General features: G+C 43.3%; 1 long non-coding RNA gene across 2 annotated transcripts in view; it reads left to right on the top strand.

Annotated features, from left to right (window-relative positions):
• The window catches only part of LOC146862564 (uncharacterized), a 342,103-nt gene that overhangs the window by 288,699 nt on the left and 32,267 nt on the right, over positions 1-21,137 (top strand). The window contains exon 3 of one of the 2 annotated variants that reach the window (XR_014978483.1): positions 8,227-8,371. The exons of the other annotated variant lie outside the window; for it this stretch is intronic. This is a non-coding gene — a long non-coding RNA (uncharacterized LOC146862564). The remainder of the gene's footprint in view (positions 1-8,226; positions 8,372-21,137) is intronic. 2 annotated transcript variants of the gene reach the window in all.

Here is a 21,137-nt window from a genome sequence, read left to right as displayed (position 1 = left end):
TATACATGATACAACATCTCCTTATATTATATAAAGGCCAACACTCCGATCCTGGTCCCCTACCTGATATACTGATAGAACTACTCATGAATAAATGGAGAGGTCTAGGTACCGATCTAATTAAAGTAATTCTAGAATATCGACACAGATATAGTGCCTTTTTGTGTCCAGAACATGATCCAGCTCCCTCCATGGAAAGAAAAACGTATTACATAGACAGACAGAATCCCTTACGCGAAGTGCACCCAATTAGAAATGATGATAATACTTTTAGACGCGTGTTTGTGTACACGCCTATAACTAAAATAGAACTATTGGAAATGAAAAAAATTAGTGCCCAGCCATGACAGAGATCCAGCAGGTTTCCACCGTGAAATAAAAGACATGTTACTCATGGGTGATTATACCTATCCTGACATTATGAAAATATTGAAAGTATTATTGCCTGCCGGTATTTACGAGAAACTCAAAGAAAAAGAGTGGGAGGTGGGAGAACAAAAGATTGATTGGACAGCATTAGAAAACGAAGAAAATACCCGAACTGCAGGCGTAGGGCTTGGAGACAAAACTAAAGCATTACCAGGATTATTAGTACAAGTATTGCCACGTTTATTAACTACGAAAAAGGAAGACTGGGGAGCAATCTCAGCTTGCAAACAGAAACCTGATGAAGACACTAGTGATTTTTATTCCCGATTTGAAAAATGTTTTGGTATTAATAGCGGCCTGAAAGCAAGTAGTGATTCATATCCACATCTTTTTGTAACGAAACTAGTCGAGAATTCCCTGCCGCAGGTTAAGAACAGAGTATTGAAAGTAGAGAGCTCTTGGCAAGCTAATACCCCGTCACAAATGTTACAAATGTTACAGTACCACCAGAATAGAATTAGAGAAGAACAAGAACACGAACAAAGACGTATGAAAGACACGAAAATGAAAATGCTCGTTGCCCAGTCAGTTCCAGCTGACAGTCATAAAAAGGGTGCGACACAGTCCAATAATTCAGCGGTTCCTGTTAAAGGGACATGCAACTATTGTAAACAGCCAGGTCATTATATAAACGATTGTGCAGTTCTGAAACATAATATCTCTACGGGTAAAACCAAGGAGAGACCACGTCCGCCCAGACAGGATCAGATCCAACAACAAGTACCTCAGAATGTACAGCCTATGCAAGCTGCACAACAGACCGTAGCGGTACCACAGTCACAGCCTATTGCCGCAACACAGAACACGACACAACAGATGTACCAGTATGCACAAAATGACTATCCAGATTATCAGCGATACACATGAAATAGCCTAGGGAGGGAAGTTGGCTTACCCCTTATAGAGGTTCCCGTAGATCAAGAGGGTCCTTATGTACATAGTCAAGTATTAGGGAAAGACAGAAAGTTTTTAATTGATACAGGGGCAAGCAGAACAACTATAAGTCACGACGAGGTTCCAGGGGCACCCCTCTCAGGCTCACAGAATATTTCCCTTGGATTTTCAGGAAAACCTATTGTTAATGAAGTATCGCAACCTCTTCCTCTTGCAGTTGGTCCATTGACACGGACTACAGATCTATTGCTTACAAAATCATGCCCAGAAAACTTGTTAGGTATAAAGACACTGAAAGCTCTAGGAGCTGTAATATGTTGTTCCCCGGAGGGGGTACGACTATTTTTGCGTGACTTCAAAGGTCACTATGTATTTAGAGACATGGATCACCGGTTACAGAATGTCCCTGCACATTTATGGGCACAAGGCCCCACTGATGTAGGTTGTATGCATATTACACCATATCGAGTCACACTCAAAGCAGGAGTGGTATTACCACGAATTCGACAATACAAGTTACCTCCAGATGCTGTAGTGGCTTTGCTGCAAATCATTGACGAGCTCATTGCACAAGGAGTGGTTGTGGAAACCGACTCCAATGTGTGTAATTCTCCTATAATTCCGGTTCTTAAACGAACTGATCCAAAAGCACCCCCAGTTTATCGATTGATTATTGATCTGCGCGAATTGAATAAATGCATTATACCACAATATCCCGTGGTTCCAGATATCTCTTCATTATTGACAGCTATTGATTCAGAAGCAACGTTCTTTACTGTAATTGACCTCAAGAACGCCTTCTTTAGCGTCCCAATCGATCCGGAAAGCCAATATTTGTTTGGATTTAGTTTAAATGGACGAAGCTTTAAATTTGCACGTGCACCTCAAGGATTTACAGAAAGCCCCAGCATCTATAGCCAAGCACTGAAAAGACAACTTGACAGTATCCACATGCCTGTTAACACAGCCCTGCTTCAGTATGTCGATGATCTGCTGATCACCGCCCGAAGCGAACCCGAATGTGAAAAAGCATCACTGACGGTTTTACATTTTCTGGCCGACAAGGGGCACAAGGTGTCCCCTTCGAAGCTGCAATTCTGTGTTCAGCAAGTTGTGTACCTTGGGCACTTGCTGTCCAAGGGGGGAAGACAGCTCACACCTGACCGCATCCAGTTAATTGTAAACATGCCACCACCCAAGACACAAAAGGAGGTGCGGGCCTTCATAGGTCTCACTTCGTACTGTAGACAATGGATTCCCCAATATGCATTTTTAGTAAAACCACTCATTCAGTTGACAACCCAGGAGGCAGCGACTTCGACTGTCCTCCCTTGGACTCAGGCACATACCCAAGCTTTTGAAGACTTAAAGAAAGCCTTATGTCAAGCACCTGTTTTAGCGACACCATGTTACAGTAAGCCTTTTACACTCTTCGTTACAGAACGTGAAGGTACTGCCTTTTCAGTACTCACTCAGGAACAACCAGGTTCACACAAGCTGTGTGCTTACTTTTCTAGCACATTAGATCCAGTAGCTCAGGCTCTGCCTACGTGCCTGAAATCAGTCGCAGCGACAGCTTTAGCGATCAGACAAAGCGATTCCATAGTATTAGGACATCAATTGACAGTGCAAGTTCCACACTCCGTGGAAGTTCTTTTAAACAGAACTCAGACTCAGCACTTGACTATAGCACGACTGACAGGTTACGAATTAACATTGTTTCAGCCACACATAGAAATCAGACGCTGCAGTACATTAAATCCTGCCACACTTTTGCCATTAAGTGGAACAGACCCATTGGCACATGATTGTATTGAAGTCATTACTATTACGACGAAACCCAGACAAGACTTGACAGATGTTCCATTACCAGATCCAGACCTGACACTTTATGTGGATGGTTCATGCATGAGAACAAGTACAGGAGAGTTAGTGGCCGCTTACGCAGTCACGACAGACACTGAAGTTATTGAAACGAATTGTATTGACACATTGTCAGCTCAAGCGGCAGAGCTCATCGCTCTGACACAAGCCTGTATTCAACCAAAAATAAGAGAGTTAACATATACACAGATTCACGTTATGCATTCGGAGTTGTACACGACTTCGGAGTCCTTTGGCGAGAGAGAGGTTATTTGACTTCTCACGGTGCCAACATTCAACACGGTCCCCTCATTCAAGCTCTGTTAGATGCAATACATCTGCCTACTTCGATATCTATCATGAAGTGCAAGGCTCATACAAAAGTCACCGATATCATTTCCCAGGGTAACGACCTAGCAGACCGAACAGCTAAGCAAACAGCACAGAATAGGACTCATGTAACTGACTTGACAAAGACAATAGTTCCGACACCGACACACTGCATGACAGTTAGGGATCCCGCCCTTGATGTAATTGACATACAGACACATGCTACGCCAGAGGAAATCAAGAAATGGACTGAACTAGGAGGGATCCAAACAGATCAGGGATGGATGACGAAGGGAAAATCTACATGGTTTCTCCCTGACTCAATGGTTCAAGTTATCATTAACACAATACATAGTCCAGCACATCTAGGAGAAAAAGCTATGTTAGACAGTATTCAAAACATTTGGTTTAATAAACACTTACGAGCTGCAGCCAAACAGAAAGTCCGTACTTGCATGATTTGTTGTCAGTTCAACCCAGGTAAAGGTGTACCTGTAGAGCAAGGTGGATTTCAACCTCCTGATCACCCTTTTGAAGTCCTCCAGATGGATTATATCCAGATGGAACGATGTCGAGGATTCAAATATGTCCTCGTAGTTGTATGCGCTCTTTCCCGTTGGACAGAAGCATATCCAGTCTCAGATTACACTGCCCCGACCACTGCCAAGCAGCTGGTTCGTGAATTCTTCCCACGGTATGGTTTGCCCCGTATCGTGTACTCAGATAATGGCCAACCGTTCTCATCCGAGCTAATGAAACACATTTCACTCCTGTTAGGCTATCAATGGAAATTCCACTGTGTCCGGCATCCCGAGGCAGCAGGTCTCGTGGAACGTCATAACCAGACTCTGAAAATTCGACTTTCTAAAATATGTAGAGAGAAAGGCGTCGACTGGATAGTAGCCTTACCAGTTGCACTCTTTTACATGAGAATGATAGCACATTCTCGAACAGGGCTATCCCCATACGAGGTGGTCTTCGGTAGGCCACCAAATATGTGGGGGACGCCTATACCTCGTAAAATCACTGATGTTGATTGTAATATGCTGACAGATTACCTTGCTTCCTTGATGTCTGCACTACAATCTTGCCGTTCACAGGTAGCTGCAGCCTTTCCTGACAACACCGAGGTGAAGCCCCATGAAGTGGTCCCCGGAGATTTTGTTTTCATAAGAAATTTCGACAGGAGGAGCCCGCTGGAGCCTCGCTGGCAAACGCCGAAATTAGTACTCCTGACCACGAGGACAGCAGTGAAGGTCGAGGGTCGCAAGGGTTGGCTACACTCGAGCCACATCAAGAAATTTCATGGATTGCCTTCTGATTTGAACTCTCAGCCCTGCCCCCCTCCACAGACTGATTCAAAACTCCCCCTGGTCGAGAACACTGCTGCCCAAAACTATAAACTGAAACTAAGGTCTAGCAAGTCAGACAATTTGATTGTTTAAGTCCTCTCCTAGGTGAATCGGTTAAATTAGTCTCTGACATGTATCCTCTAGACCGAAATCGAGAGAGAGATAGACAGAAACAGCTCAAGAAACGTGCATATTGTAAATCACTTCATAGTCACTGTATAGTGACATTGTTGATTATGTTTTTTCTAAATCTTCTGATTATTGCTGCAAGTATACTGTTGCACATATACTATCCTATTTTCAAGCGTGCTCATTCTGCTTACAATGTTACTGCCGAACATTCTTTTAGCGAATTACCTTCACATGAGTTGCCCTACAGACTTGCGCTGCGCAACAACACATTCATTAGTATGTTACATCACTCCCATCAGGCCAGCAACGCTACTAATTGTTGGATATGTGGCCGACTCCCTCCCTATCAGAAATACAAGGGAGTTCTGCCTCTCTTTCCGTATCCATTCACGCCCAATGGTTCCTGTGGCGCATGGTTTAGTTTGATTAATTCTTTAGATTCAAATACCATAGTTTACCAGAGCAACTGGGTATGGGGAAACCTGAACTTAGTTTTGCTTAAAGCCTGTTACCCTAACAAGGAGGGACTTCCCAAAAGGACAGGAACTGACCTAGAAAATGAAGTATATGGATTAGGTAACTTTACACTTAACCTCATGATTCTGAATGTTGAATCTGAAACTGCACTAGTCTTGCCTGCTATGTCCGTATTACCAGTCAAAGGTGAATTATGTGTAAGAAAGAATGGTTCAGTACACCTGGGTCATAGTAAATGTACTACTGTGATCGAATTCAGTGAAAAAGGCAAGTCTACATTTAGAGCTTCCCGTCATTCCTACTTCATTTGTGGTCATACCGCATATATACGCTTACCTCTAGATTGGGATGGTACCTGTTACATTGCATTCCTTCTGCCACCTGTTTTCCTAGCCCCTCCTGACTACCATAGAAATACCCATCTAGTACACAATAGACCCCAGAGAGATCTCCCGATTGTCGACTACACTGAAACAGCATGGGAACAATATACAGACTTTAATAAAGGTCTCTTTCCCTACATAGGTGTTGTCTCTAATAGTAAACTGATACGTAGATTAACCAGAACCCTTGAAGCAGTAGTGAATGAAACTACCTCTGCCCTAGGCAACTTAACAGAGGAGCAGTCTGCGATGAGGATTGTTGTTCTCCAAAATCGTCTTGTCCTTGACGTCATCCTGGCCGATAGGGGCGGAGCCTGTAGAGTCATCGGATCAAGTTGTTGTGTTTTCATTCCAGAAAACGCGCCATCCGTATATAAAGCCATAACCCGTCTTCACGAGATTGCAAGCCAGATACATCAGAATCCAGGCACCTGGACATGGTCCGGTTGGTTCTGGAGCGTGTTGTCAGCCTGGGGATGGAAAGTCCTATCCTTCCTAGGTATTGGCCTTCTCATAGTATTCAGTTGCTGCCTGTGTCTACAATGTGGACCAGCGATTTGCGGCCTGTGTGCCACATCATGTATTCCACGTTCAAATTCTCATTCAAAATCCCGGAAGAAGAAAGAAGAGCAAATGATGTTACATGAACAGATTGATGGATTCCTGAGGATCGATATCTCATGAAGGGTCTGTAGGGGACAAGGAGGGAATGAGGAAATATGAATTTTTATGATCAATTATGTCCCCTATCTTAGACCCCAACGGCTCCATGTACATGCTACAAATACATGTATGTTCCCTCCACTTCAAGCTATGAAGACGCAAATACAATTGTGTCCAACGTCCACATGTCCTCTTTCGGATCCACCATGAATGGGTCGAATATTCCGTTCCTAAGTATGCCTTGCCACCGTCTTTATATGGTATACTTTTCACGTTTTCCAGCTCTGGCAAGGTAGGCCCTGAATTCTGCCATCGAGCTTTTCCTGCCTTCTGCCTCTGAATGCTCCAGCCTGGACCTGTATCTGTATCCATGACCTTTGTCTTACTTCCTGCGCGGCTAACGGTGCCTGGCCCGGCCTGTTGCCTGCCAAAAACTGTATTCAGCCTTCAAGTTATCTGCTCCGCTCCTCGAGAGATGCATTCCTGTCTAGTAGTTTAGGTAAACATCCTTCCAGCTACAGAGCAAAGGGCCCGGCCTTACTATCTCCGTGCAAGTAATTCATGGCTTCTGTTGCCATGGTAGGCCCATGCCCCCTCGCATCTCATGTAGACACATAGACGCTTATATACGCACTAGTAGTTAGTATAGGATAGCCTCTGCCTGAGAGACCTTTCCTTCCAGATAATACAGTTCCTTAAACACAAGATATTAGATACGATTTGGGATTAGGTTGTTCTGACATCCCAGACTTCTGTCTCCTCATGTAGGGCTAAATGTCAAGTCCCCTTCACCCTCCAGTTACACGTCAATCACACGTCATGTTCCTGTGCGCGCATCTCTGCCAAGTATTTCTGCTGATTTTGCAGGATTCTCTTATGGATCCACCCACTTGTGTCATCATCATAATGACGTTTCTAGTACATGCCCTCATGCACGCCTATTGTAACGCCTTTTTTCATTACGTATGTGTATTCTTATCTCTCTTCTCAGCTGTCACGCCTTCTGCATATGTCTTACTGTAATGCATTAACTATATATATGACAACCTGTCAATAAAATTGCGCTCTATCCCTTCCCGAACCTTCGTGGTGACGGAACCCGATTGCCTGGTTCGAACCAATTCCTTTGTAAGGAATAAACCCATTTTAAAACCTCAAATACCACGGATTCTGCCTCTTATTTTTACTGAGTTATTCTTATTGAATTTTATCGCATAAATTAAGTCCAGGTAATTAAATTTACCACATACTCAGTACTGATTCACTCCTCCAATTAACCAGGTAGTACTCATGCAGTCCAGCAATCACACTGTCACTCTCTGTGTACTCCTCTAATGATCCAGCCAGTAGCATGTCCTTATCAAATCAATGCGCCAAGACCCAAGCACTTATAAATTCACCATCCTCTTTCATTGCAGTACTCTAATCATCCAGTCACTACCCATGTACTCATTCAATGACCCAGGTACTAATACATCCAGTAGTGCAATCCAATATCCACTATTGATGCAGTCCTCTAAACATGTAAACACTACTCATTCACACCTACAATTATCCAGTTAGTACTGGTGTTCTGCAGTAAATGGATTGTGATTTCAAACCAAAGCGTTTAAATGGTTTTTATGTAGAAAGTGTTTGTTTAGTAATACAATAGTATATTTTATAGATCTATTTTAATAATATTAAATATATTTTTTTAACAGATATTCTTCATTATCATTAAAAAAAATACCATGACTAGAATAACACAAGAGAAGAAACAACAAAAAAAGGACTATTATTTGAAGAAAACACAACAGCAAGAATTAGATGAACTACAACATGTGGGAAAAAAGAAAAAGTCCTGTGGTAAGAGAACAAAATAATTTATTAAAAGACTTTCAAAGAGTAGAAGCAATCTGCACAATGTAGAAAGTAGAAAGAATATCTCAACAACAAAGAAGAATGAGAAGAAAAAAGGAGAAATTAATGGGAAATCAAGTTTTCAAAAAACAATGTATGGTAAAAGGAGAAAGAATCAATATGAAGAAATTAGGAAAATAGTGTTTTACAATAGAGTTGTCTTTAATTTGTTGAAAGATGTGAAGAAATATAAAAAAAGAACAGCATTTTATAAAAAGAAGAAACAGATTGAAACTATTTTTGAGAAGGCTTTTGAATTAGAAATGGAATTATTCATATTAGTTTTAAACAGAATTCGATCATTAGATAAGCCAATACATTTTATGAAGGACAAAAGTAAAAAGAAGAGACTAATTAACAGAACTAACTTTTGTGATTTTTTTGGGGTGAATTGAAGCACAATTCAAGTTCAGAGCCTTTTTTTAATGAAGAGAGTTATTTTCAAACCAATACATTATTGCATGCAGTTGATACCAGTGGTCGTGCTTATGAAGTCGTTTTAAAGTCCAAGTGTATACTTGGGATTGCAGTAGTATTTGTAGTATTTGTAGTATACAACAGTAGTCTATTGATATTTTACGGAATTTCTCATTAGCGTATAGTAATAAAAATGTTAAACAAAAGATTAAGATGCTGCAAGGACTAGATCCTTGCAAAGTGAGAAATATTAGTGGTTTGCAAGGTCATTAATTGGCTTGTCTTTCTAGAAAAGTATGTCAAAGTGTTTTTCATCATTTCAGAATGTTATCAGTACATGATTCTCAAATGCGGAAGTTAGTAAGAAGATTGTATTACGCAAAAAGTCCAGCAATAATTTTGAGTGACTTAAACAGTGCTCTTTTGCATGGATCAGTATCAGATGTAAAAAAAAGTTTGTAATGAAATAGAGTTTCGTTACTTTGGTCCTGAACGAGAGTGTAGTCAAAGTGAGATATTGATAGAAGTAGGTATTGAAGACGTGGAACATAGTAGTACTGAGAAGTTTGAAGAAGAAATTATGAATTTTAAGGTAATTTGTTGTGAAAGACCAAATTATGTTTGTATTTGTTGTCGACGAACTCACTATAAAAATCAGACAAGGAATGTTGAACTGTATTTAAAAAGTGAAAAAGAAAAAAATGATAAGTGGAAGGAATTTGCAACTTATTTGTTGGTAGAAGATTGCTTTGATTTGGGTAGTGATCAACGTATTTGTAAATATTGTTATAACAAATTAGAGGACAACAAAATGCCAGCTAGAGCTGTACATAATACCCTAGAGTTGGTAGCTATTCCTCCAGAACTGATAGATTTAAACATGTATGAGTCTATTCTGATTCAATCTGTGCACCCATTTCAGGCTATTGTTCGTATGGAGCCTAAAACAGGTAAGTTGCCTCCCACAGATTTACAGAGAGAATAAAAAGGAAGAGTTGTCTATTTACCTTCAGATTTAAAGAAAAATATTGAAACTATTGGTGTAGAGAAAAAGGAAACTGAACCGGTAGTTATTCTAGTTAATGGTGTTTGTACAAAGAGTAGGAAAATATGGCAAGAATTAGTAGATGTCAGCAAAGTGCAAAAGGCAACATGATATCTCATAAAAAAACAATGATTACTACAAAAAATTTGTATGTGGAAGAAGAAGAAATAGTTTTAGGAGATGATAGCGAAATGTCAAATGACCAAATTGAAAAAGTGGACATGTCCGAAAGAGAAGAAATTTATGAACATTATAGTGTCCATCCTTTACATTCCAAAGAAGTGATAGGAAATGCTATTGAATTATTCCAAATGAAGAACGCAAAGGGGAATCCCATGAGTGTTTGGGAAAAAAGTTTGGAAGCTCATTGTTTTACACAGCTCTTTCCCACTGGAAAAGGTGGACGATATGATGAACGACCAGTACAGAGTCCCACATCAGAATATCGGACAACCAGATTGTACTCAGAAGATCCAAGATTTCGACAATGTATCCCATATGTATTTCATCTTTTGATTGAAAGTGACTTGTCTAGACTTTCATATGCAGTCAACAACATATTAAAAACAGGAGTTCATCTTCAAAATGTTTCTGCAAAGGAACTCATGGGCAAATTACATGAGAGATATAATCATTTAGAATCTCAATTGATTAATTTGATGGCGTGTCAGCGTGGTACTAATGAGTATTGGTATCGTTGTCATGGAGAACTTAAATACATGTTCAGGAACTTAGGAACTCCTACGTGGTTTGTTACACTAAGCTGTGCTGAATACGCATGGGATGATTTACTTGAATTTCTTCGAGATGCAAATCCAAATATTAAAAACATTGAATTCAAGACACCTGGAGAATTGTGTTCCTTGGATCCTGTAAATGTATGCAGATATTTTAATCATAGGTTTCAAGCTATGATGTCTTTTATCTGCAATAAAAACAATCCTCCTCCTGGAGAAGTTATTGATTTCTTTTGGAAAAAGGAGTATCAAGCTAGATGTGCTCCTCACATACATATGCTTTTATGGATCAAGGATGCACCCAAATGTGGAACTGATTCGGATGAGACTGTTTTATCTTTTATTGAAGATTATGTTACATGTGCTATACCAAAAACAAGAGAAGAAAACACCTTAAGGCAACAAGTGTTACGGTTTCAAACTCATCGATGTGGCAAATACTATTGAAGGAAATACAAGTCGAAGGAAAAGTTTTAGACCAAATGTCGTTTTAGTTTTCCACGTCCACTAATATCCAAAGGAAGAGTAAACCGTTTCATGTCAGCAGTGAGACATACCATCACTAGAAAATCTCCCAAAAAAACGTACAATTTAAAAATAAGTGAACAATCAAAGTATATTAATGATTCTAATCCAGTGTTTTTGTCGATGTGGAATGCTAATATGGATATCCAGTATATTGCAGATAATTCCATTGCTGTTGCTCGGTATGTAACCTCATGCATAACAAAATCAGTTAAAAGAAATGTGGGAAGAAATTTCCCACAAGAAGAGTCTTAGTAAGAAATTGTACAGCTTTAGTTTGAAGATACTGTCCCATCGAGAGATTGGAGCCAATGTATGCTCGGACCAGTTGTCCTCTGAAAGTTTATATTCAAAGTCAAGACAAATCATTTGGGTTAGTCTTGGTCTTGCTGCAACGCACAATTGAGTACTTAAATCTATGCAAGAAATTGAATATTCAGCATTAAATGAACCGGAAAGCACAGATATTGTTAAATCAAACATGTTGGTTACGTACTATCCAAATAGAAGTCCTCATCTTGAAGACATATGTCTCTATGAAGTGCTGCAACATTACAGTTTTAAGAGAAATATTACAGAGAACATAAATGAAGAAAAATATGCAGTGCTTGGTTCGGAAGGATTTTTGGTGAAACTTAATAAAGGAAATCTGATTATTCTTAGGAAACTAAGTTGTGATACTCCTGATAAAAGAGAATTTTACTATTTAGCCTTTCTGCAACTCTTCAAGCCTTGGCGTACGGAACTGGAATTACTTGGAGTATTTTAGTGCTATGAAGCTTCTTTTAATGCATGTAGAGACAGCATTGAATGCACAGTTTTTGCAAATTATCTCAAAATGTTGAATGAAGAAATTGATCAGGATGCTACTATTGCAGCTGAGATTGCTAGAGACAGTTCTCAAGATAGTCAAAGTTCTGCCCCACTGAGTCAAGATCGACTAGGACAACCAATTCTTGAAAACGAAGCAGCAATCACCATGAGTGAAGTGGAAACACCAATGCATCAAGCTCAAGAAGAATTTCTGGACTTAGGAAACTTGTAAGAACAACTAAATATTGAACAGAAAGAAATATATCAGCAAGTGAGAGAACAGATCGACCATGGTTTTCTTCATGAAAGAAGGAATGCAGATGCCCATCATTTGAACCTATCCGAATGTGTGTCAGTGGTCAAGCTGGTACAGGAAAACGTTTTTTAATTAAAGTTTTCACCAGTTATCTACAGAAAACCACTGATTCACATTTATCTTGTGTAGTAACTGCTTCAACTGGGTTTGTAGCACACAACATTAAAGGAATTACATTACTTTGCTTACTAATGCTACCTGTAGAGCATGAAAACAAATTGAAATATCACAAGCTATCTAGAGAAGCTGGTTATGAGGTTTCAAGAGTGCTAAAGAAAATGACACTTCTGAATATTGATGAGATGAGCATGGTCTCAAACTTAATGCTTGCCTTTGTGCATTTAAGAATGCAGTAAATTTTAAAAACAGAATACGATGACTTATTTAGAGGAAAACATGTGATAGTTTTTGGCGATCTACTGCAACTTACTCCTGCAAAAGGGGGAACCAGTATTTAAAACACTTGTACATGAAGACACCAGAAAGTCTTTGGGAAGTATTGGAAATGTCAACATTTGGTCATATTTTGAGTACAAAGAACATATTAAAAATATGTGACAGGCAAGTGATGAAGACTATGGAAGTATTTTTCAAGATATAGGAATTGGTGTATTGACAGAGCATGGTAAAGAAGCTTTGCAAAGTCTTCTGCTTACATACTTGTTTCCTGTAACGCCCTGAACGTCTCAGGATCGTTTAACAGACACGACAATGAGGACGCAACCACTTGTGAAGGGTTAGTTCTTTTAATGAAGGCAAATAAAATACAAAGAACAAACAAAAGTTATAGTCACTGGAATCCTCCAGGCTAAGTACGTTACCAGCCCACAGCACGGATGGTCCTAACCGTCCTCTGCATATACGCCGATCCCGGCGTATGCCAACAGAGGGCAGAAATGAAATGGCCGACAATGCCAATCGGTAGGCTGTGAGGGGCACGAAGAGTGTTGGGGAGAATCGAGGAGTCAGGGAAACACCCAGCCGGGGTCTCTACCTGAAGGGAGCAGCCGCTCAACCTCTTCCTCAGACTGCACCGGGACGCGGAGTCACCTCCTGGTGATGCGTCACCGATACCCCAATCACAAGCAAGAAGACTGAACCGAGAGCAGCCGCTCGATCGATCCTGTGGACTTCCGAGTCTGTAACGCGGCAACCACCTCCTGGTGTGCGTTACAGCTGGCAGTCCCTGTGTCTCTGGTCAGGCTGGGAGTTACGACTCCAACCAGCAAAAGCGCCACTGCGCTTGGACTCAGCCGAGTCAAAAAGCGAAGCTCAATGGTTGACCGGTAGAGCTTCCGGGTCCTTCACAGGTGACGATGGGGCGCCGCAAGACACGGCCCAGGGAGTAACGACTCGACCTACCTCCGTTCTTGCCTTACTGGAGCACCACTCCGGAACACTGCTCTTCACGAAGCAGGTACGTCGGTGTAAACACAATATCCGACAGCCTTGTACCTCCCGGTTCCTCCCTTTATAGGGCGTGTTTTCCTTGAGTTATGTAACAGCTCTCCTGTTTACATAAGGGCGTGTTTCCCTTGAGTTATGTAACAGCTCTCCTGTTTACATAAGGGCGTGTTTCCCTTGAGTTATGTAACAGCTCTCCTGTTTACATAAGGGCGTGTTTCCCTTGAGTTATGTAACAGCTCTCCTGTTTACATAAGGGTGTGTTTCCCTTGTATGACAGGAATTCTTGACAGTACATCCTCCCTCTCAGCGGCTCCCCACGGGTCCAGCGCTGGCAGGAAAACGCCGATGGAACAAGGAGACCAAGCGCGGAGCATGAACCCCTTCAGCCGGTTCCCATGAATGCTCCTCCGGGCCATAGCCTTTCCACGCAACCAGGTACCACAGCTTCCCCCTGCGCCATTTGGACGCCCGTATGCCTGACACTTCATACTCCACCTCCGACTCCACGCATACCGGCCTAGGTGTCCCAGACGGCTTGGAGGGTGCTGGTTTGAGCAATGATACATGAAAGACAGGGTGTATCCGCAATGACTGGGGCAAGCACACCTTCACGTTCACGGGACCCATACACTTGGTAATTCGATAGGGGCCCATGTACTTGGGATGGAACACACTGTTCTTTCGAAACCTCATGTTTCTTGTGGATATCCAGACGTAGTCTCCAGTGCGGTACAGTGGCCCGGGCCTTCTCTTCCTATCTGCCGCAGCCTTGTATCTTCTCTTGGCCTCTATTAGGACAGCCCTTGAGCGCATCAACGTGTCTTTTATGTGTGCCACCCTGTCCGCTGTGGCGGGAATCCTGTCCTCTCTGAACAGATGTAGAAATGGCAAGAACCTGGGATGTTGGCCATAGTTGCTATAGAACGGAGATGACTGTGTGGAGCTGTGAGTGGCGTTGTTATAGGCTATCTCTGCAACCCATAGCAAGTCGACCCATTCTTCCCTGCCCTGGTCCACAAAACATCGCAGATACTGTTTGAGCGTTTGGTTCAGGCGCTCGGTTTGGCCGTCCGTTTGAGGGTGGTAGCTGGTGGACAGGGCGGTCTTAACATGCAGCGCAGTGCACCAAGTCTTCCAGAATTGCGCAGTAAACTGCGACCCCCGGTCCGACACGATCACCCCAGGTAATCCATGCAGTCGTACCACATTCTTTAGGAGTAGTGACGCCAATTCCCCGGCCGTAGGGACTCTCTTGCAGGGGATGAAGTGCCCCATTTTCGTCAAGTAATCCACCACCACCAGTATTGCCGTCATCCCCTGGTCTACCGGTAGGCCCACCACGAAGTCCAGTGATATGCTATCCCATGGTCTATCCGGGGTCGGAAGTGGATGTAAGAGCCCTTGGGTTCGGCCATGGTCGGCCTTCATGGTAGCACACGTAGGACACTCCTGTCCCCACCTCCTGACATCCACTCTCATGGTTGGCCACCAGAAATGCCGTCCCATGCTAGCCACCGTTTTTTCAAAGCCCAAATGACCTGCGCATGGAGAGTCATGGCACCAGATGAATGCTTGTTTCCTTAGCCTAGGCGTGGGTATCAATAGGCACCTGCCCTTCAGGGGTATCCCGTCCTTCAGCTGCCATTCTCTGTGACTGAGGAGCCACCTCCGCCATGCGAATGACCTGATCCCTATCTTTATTCCCCTCAGGAAAGTATCCGGTTGGATAACCCCCAATACCATCCTCGGGGAAATGATGGAACGCTCGGTTGCAGGCAATGGTTCCTTAACTGCAGATTGACGGGACAGGGCGTCCGCCTTCCGGTTTTCCGTCCCCGGCCGATATGTGATGCGGAAGTTGAACCCCGCAAAGAAGATCATCCACCGCAGCTGCCTGGGAGAAAGGTGTCTAGTGGCCGTCATGAACTGTAGGTTCCGATGGTCCGTGTACACCGATACCACATGTCTTGCCCCCATCAACCAATGCCTCCATTCGGTGAAGGCGTCCTTGATTGCGAGAAGCTCCTTCTCCGCAATATGGTAGTTGCGTTCGGCGTCGTTGAGTTTGCGGGACATGTACGCAACGGGATGAAGCACCCCTGTGTCGTGGTTGCGTTGGGACAAGATAGCCCCCAGCGCCACATCCGACGCGTCCGCTTCCACCACGTAGGGGAGATCCGGATCGGGGTGAGCCAACACCGGCGCCTTACCAAAGGCGCTTTTCAGGGCCTCAAAGGCTTTGTTCGCTTCAGGGGACCAGACAAACTCCTTGGACTTCCTCAGTAGCTGTGTGATTGGGGCCACCACTCCTGAAAATCCATCTATAAACCGCCTGTAAAAGTTGGCGAAGCCAATGAAACTTTGGACGTCCTTCACGCTTTGGGGCACCGGCCATTCTTTCACCGCCTTGATCTTTCGTTCTGCCATCTCCTGTCCCTCTGGACTCAGCATCACTCCGAGGAATTCCACGGATGTGACGTGGAAGTCACACTTGCTGAGTTTACAAAACAGCATGTTTTCCCTCAGCTTTTGGAGCACAGCTTTGACGTGGTGTACGTGCTCCTCCACACTGGACGAATAGATGAGGATGTCGTCGATATATACGACCACGTAGATATCCAACTCCTCTCTGAATACCTCATTCAAAAAGTACTGAAAGGCTGCCGGGGCGTTGCACAGACCGAACGGCATGACGAGGTACTCAAAAAGGCCGAACCTGGTCTTAAAGGCGGTCTTCCACTCGTCTCCGTCCCTCATGCGCACCAGATGGTATGCCCCTTTCAAATCCAACTTGGTGTAGATACGAGCTTTCTTGACCTGTTCCAGAAGTACACTGATGAGAGGCAAGGGGTACCGATTTTTTATGGTTATCGCATTCAATGCCCTAAAGTCCACACAGGCTCTCAGCTCCCCATTAGCCTTCGGGATGAAGAAGAGTGGCGAGGCGGCCGGAGACTTGGACGGGCGGATGAATCCTAGCTTGAGGAGTTTATCCAGGTACCCCCGGAGATGCACGTTTTCAGGCTCCGTCAGGGCATACAGCCTGCCGCTGGGAACGCTGGCCCCTGGCACCAGGTCGATCTGGCAGTCAAACTGTCTATGTGGTGGTAGCACTTCCGCCTTCACCTCATCAAATACATCCTCAAAACTGTGATAAGCCTGGGGGAGAGCCACATCTTTTTCTGCCGCTGTAGCCACCATCTGACTCCCGCTCTCATCTGCGTCAAGGGATTCCGTTCTTATTCCACAATGCAGGATGCAATACGGTGACGTCATTTCGATGCGATGTGTTGGCCAATCCACAAAGGGGTTGTGTTTCTGTAGCCACGGCAATCCCAATATGACGCCATATTGGGGCGCTCGGATGATGTTAAAATCGATTTGTTCCAAATGGTTCCTCCCATATCTCATCGGAAGGACCCCCGTGTGCTGTCCGATGGGCCCCGTCACCAATCGCCTTCCGTCTACCGCATAGACGTCTTCGGGTACTGCTTTGGGAAGAAGCACTAGCCCTAGTCTGCATGCCTCGTTGTGGTCCATAAACATGCCAGTGGCCCCTGAATCCACCATGGCCACAACGGGTATCCACTGGTCATGCACTCCCACGTGCACCGTGATAAACAGGTGTCGTTGTCCCTTAGTGACCGAGTTGGAAAGTGAAGGGATGGATGAGTGACTCCGAGATGCCCCTTCTCTGGTCTTGGAGTCCTCTAGTTTTCCGCCGGTATGTCCACCACGGCTGTTACCGACCGGTTGGCCCGATAACGTGACGTCTTCGGTTTGGCAGGGCATTCACGTACGTAGTGGCCTTTTTTGCCACAATATAGGCACAATCCTTGTTTACGGCGTGACTCTTTCTCCGTGGCTGTGAGGCTCGCTCGTATTGCGCTGATGTCCATGGGTTCTCCCTTGGATGCGGTGGAAGTTTCAGGACTTCCCACCGTCACATAGGATGGAAGGGATTTTCCTTTTCTCCCATGATCCCCCTTTCTTTCACTTAGCCTATGTTCCAGCCGTAATACCAGGTTGATAAGGCCCTCACATGTCTTGGGTTGAGGGTCAATATGAGCCACGGCGTCCTTGAGCTCATCGCACAGCCCCTGATGGAAGAGCGCCGTCTGTTTAGCAACAGGCCACTTGGTTTCCGCAACCAGCCTTCGGAACGCGTTGAGATACTGCACCAGGTCGTTGGATCCCTGTCTCAACTCAAGCATTTCACGGTCCGCCGTGTACGAGTCAGCCCTTCTGTCGAATACCTTCAGGAATTCCTCGCGAAAAGCACCCCAATCACATAAGAGGGGGTCGTCCCTGCTCACCAGAGGTACGGCCCATTGTGCCGCGTTTCCAGCCAAATAGGATATAAGGAAAGCCACACGAGCCTGACTCGTGGGGAACGCCTTTGGTTTGCACGATAAATGTAGCGCCACTTGTGTGAGGAATACCTGCACTGTGTTAGGATCCCCACTGTACCTCTCTGGTGTTGCCAAGGGGATGGCTACCGGCATTTCCACTACTACCGCAGGGGTCTGGTTCGTGAGGGAGGTGCTGGGCGTGAGCGGGTCCAATTGGATAGCATCCAGTCTGGCTTTTACATCGGCTGTTTCTTGCCTAGAGGCAGCCACTTCAACTTGCATGGCCGCTAAAGCAGCCAGCACATCATCAAGTGTTGCCATGTCTGTTATCGACCGGGAGACAGTTAGTGTTATTAAGGTCGGATATTTTGTAACGCCCTGAACGTCTCAGGATCGTTTAACAGACACGACAATGAGGACGCAACCACTTGTGAAGGGTTAGTTCTTTTAATGAAGGCAAATAAAATACAAAGAACAAACAAAAGTTATAGTCACTGGAATCCTCCAGGCTAAGTACGTTACCAGCCCACAGCACGGATGGTCCTAACCGTCCTCTGCATATACGCCGATCCCGGCGTATGCCAACAGAGGGCAGAAATGAAATGGCCGACAATGCCAATCGGTAGGCTGTGAGGGGCACGAAGAGTGTTGGGGAGAATCGAGGAGTCAGGGAAACACCCAGCCGGGGTCTCTACCTGAAGGGAGCAGCCGCTCAACCTCTTCCTCAGACTGCACCGGGACGCGGAGTCACCTCCTGGTGATGCGTCACCGATACCCCAATCACAAGCAAGAAGACTGAACCGAGAGCAGCCGCTCGATCGATCCTGTGGACTTCCGAGTCTGTAACGCGGCAACCACCTCCTGGTGTGCGTTACAGCTGGCAGTCCCTGTGTCTCTGGTCGGGCTGGGAGTTACGACTCCAACCAGCAAAAGCGCCACTGCGCTTGGACTCAGCCGAGTCAAAAAGCGAAGCTCAATGGTTGACCGGTAGAGCTTCCGGGTCCTTCACAGGTGACGATGGGGCAAGACACGGCCCAGGGAGTAACGACTCGACCTACCTCCGTTCTTGCCTTACTGGAGCACCACTCCGGAACACTGCTCTTCACGAAGCAGGTACGTCGGTGTAAACACAATATCCGACAGCCTTGTACCTCCCGGTTCCTCCCTTTATAGGGCGTGTTTTCCTTGAGTTATGTAACAGCTCTCCTGTTTACATAAGGGCGTGTTTCCCTTGCGTTATGTAACAGCTCTCCTGTTTACATAAGGGCTTGTTTCTCTTGAGTTATGTAACAGCTCTCCTGTTTACATAAGGGCGTGTTTCCCTTGAGTTATGTAACAGCTCTCCTGTTTACATAAGGGCGTGTTTCCCTTGTATGACAGGAATTCTTGACATTTCCAAATGAAGATGTTGCTCCGGAAATAAAATACCAAAAAATCAGAGGAAATAAATCTGTAATCTGCCTAATGCCAACATTGCGAGAGTGTTCTACATTCAATTAAGAACTTTTAAAGCTGGAAAAACAACAAATAATAAAAATGGAAGCCATTGATAAAATGGAGCACAAAGGTATTATTATTATTTCTACAGAAAAATTAAAAACAAAATTGGATTCATTCGAAAAATCTACATCTAAAACTGCTGGTTTAGAAAAGAATTTATATGTATGTGAAAACTGTCGGGTAATTTTACACATCATTTGGATGTGGAAAAAGGTTTAGTAAATGGAGCAATGGGAAAAGTTGTTGAGTTTGTTAATTATCAAAATAGAGATGGAATTGAATTTTTGAAGATCAGATTTGATCAGATTGAAGAAGTAAAACAGATTGCTCATTGTTCTGTTTGTTTTTTGCTTGTTAAAGATTTGTATGTTCTTAGAAAACAGTTTCCTCTTTCTTTAGCATATGCGGTGACCATTCATAAATCTCAAGGTTTAAGTGTAGACAGCGCTTTGGTAAACATTTGAAACACCGTTTTTAAAGAGGGAATGGCATATGTTAGATTGTCCCTAGTCAGAACTTTATCTGGATTGTAGTTGATTGATTTTGATGAGAGAAAGATTAGTAAAGATGCAAATTGTGTAAGAGAATATAATCGGTTAAGAAGACTGTATGCTCCCAATTTTGGTGAATATCCTATTTATGAAAAGCTTGTAGTAGATCAAAAACGAAGATATGAGAATCTCTGTAGTGAAGTTGGAAAGAAGAAAAAAAATAAAGACAATGTTGAGATTCCAAACAAAAAGAAAAGGGACAGTGTTGAAGAGATTGTTGGATATCAGTTAGAAAATAGTTCAGGTATCAAGTGCTATGCTAATGTAGTGGTGAATGTCGTATTTTTTCTATTAAATCTCCAACAGCAAATTATGGAGAATCAAGAAAAAACATTTCGTTCCTTGTTGCATTCTATTTTTGAAAAATTGAGAACTGATAAAACTAAAATCCAAAGTGTTTCCGGTATTTAGAATCTTCTGGATATATGTTCTGGTTCTTCACAATTTACACAGAAAGTGCAACAAGATGCTCAGGAATCTCTTATGTATATGCTTGCAGTATTGGAAGATGAAGGAGTACAGATTGAAAATCTGTTTGGACTTTGTTATACATGGAAACATGAATGCGAAAATTGTACATTTACTTCTACCACTAAGATAGACACTGAAAGATTCATATATTTGACAATACGAGATTGTAAAACAGTGCCTTTTAACAAATTAGTCAAATCAGCTAATCAAAATATGGAGTGTAGCCAATGCAAATCAGAAATGTTATCAACATTATTTATACAAAGATTTGGACAATATATAATTTTAATGATACAACGTTGTAGAGCAGATGGAAGAAAATTGGAAACTTAAATTAAAACTGTTGTAGCAAGTCAACTATCAATATCAGGAAGAACTTTCACAGCAGTAGCAATTTCTTTCCACGATGGACCTTCTTCAACATTTGGACCCTACGCTGTCTATTTAAAGTGCAATGAAGGATGGACATATTGTAATGATGTCCATTTGGTTTTTAAATATCGTTTGCCTAACGAATTACCAAATTCATACCTAATATTTTTAATGCCAAAGTTCTGAGAACATAATTCGGCCTATTG

The sequence above is a fragment of the Triturus cristatus genome, chromosome 2_2, assembly GCF_964204655.1.
Source record: "Triturus cristatus chromosome 2_2, aTriCri1.1, whole genome shotgun sequence".
Taxonomy (NCBI): Eukaryota; Metazoa; Chordata; class Amphibia; order Caudata; family Salamandridae; genus Triturus; species Triturus cristatus.
This window is presented reverse-complemented; position numbering and strand designations above follow the sequence as displayed.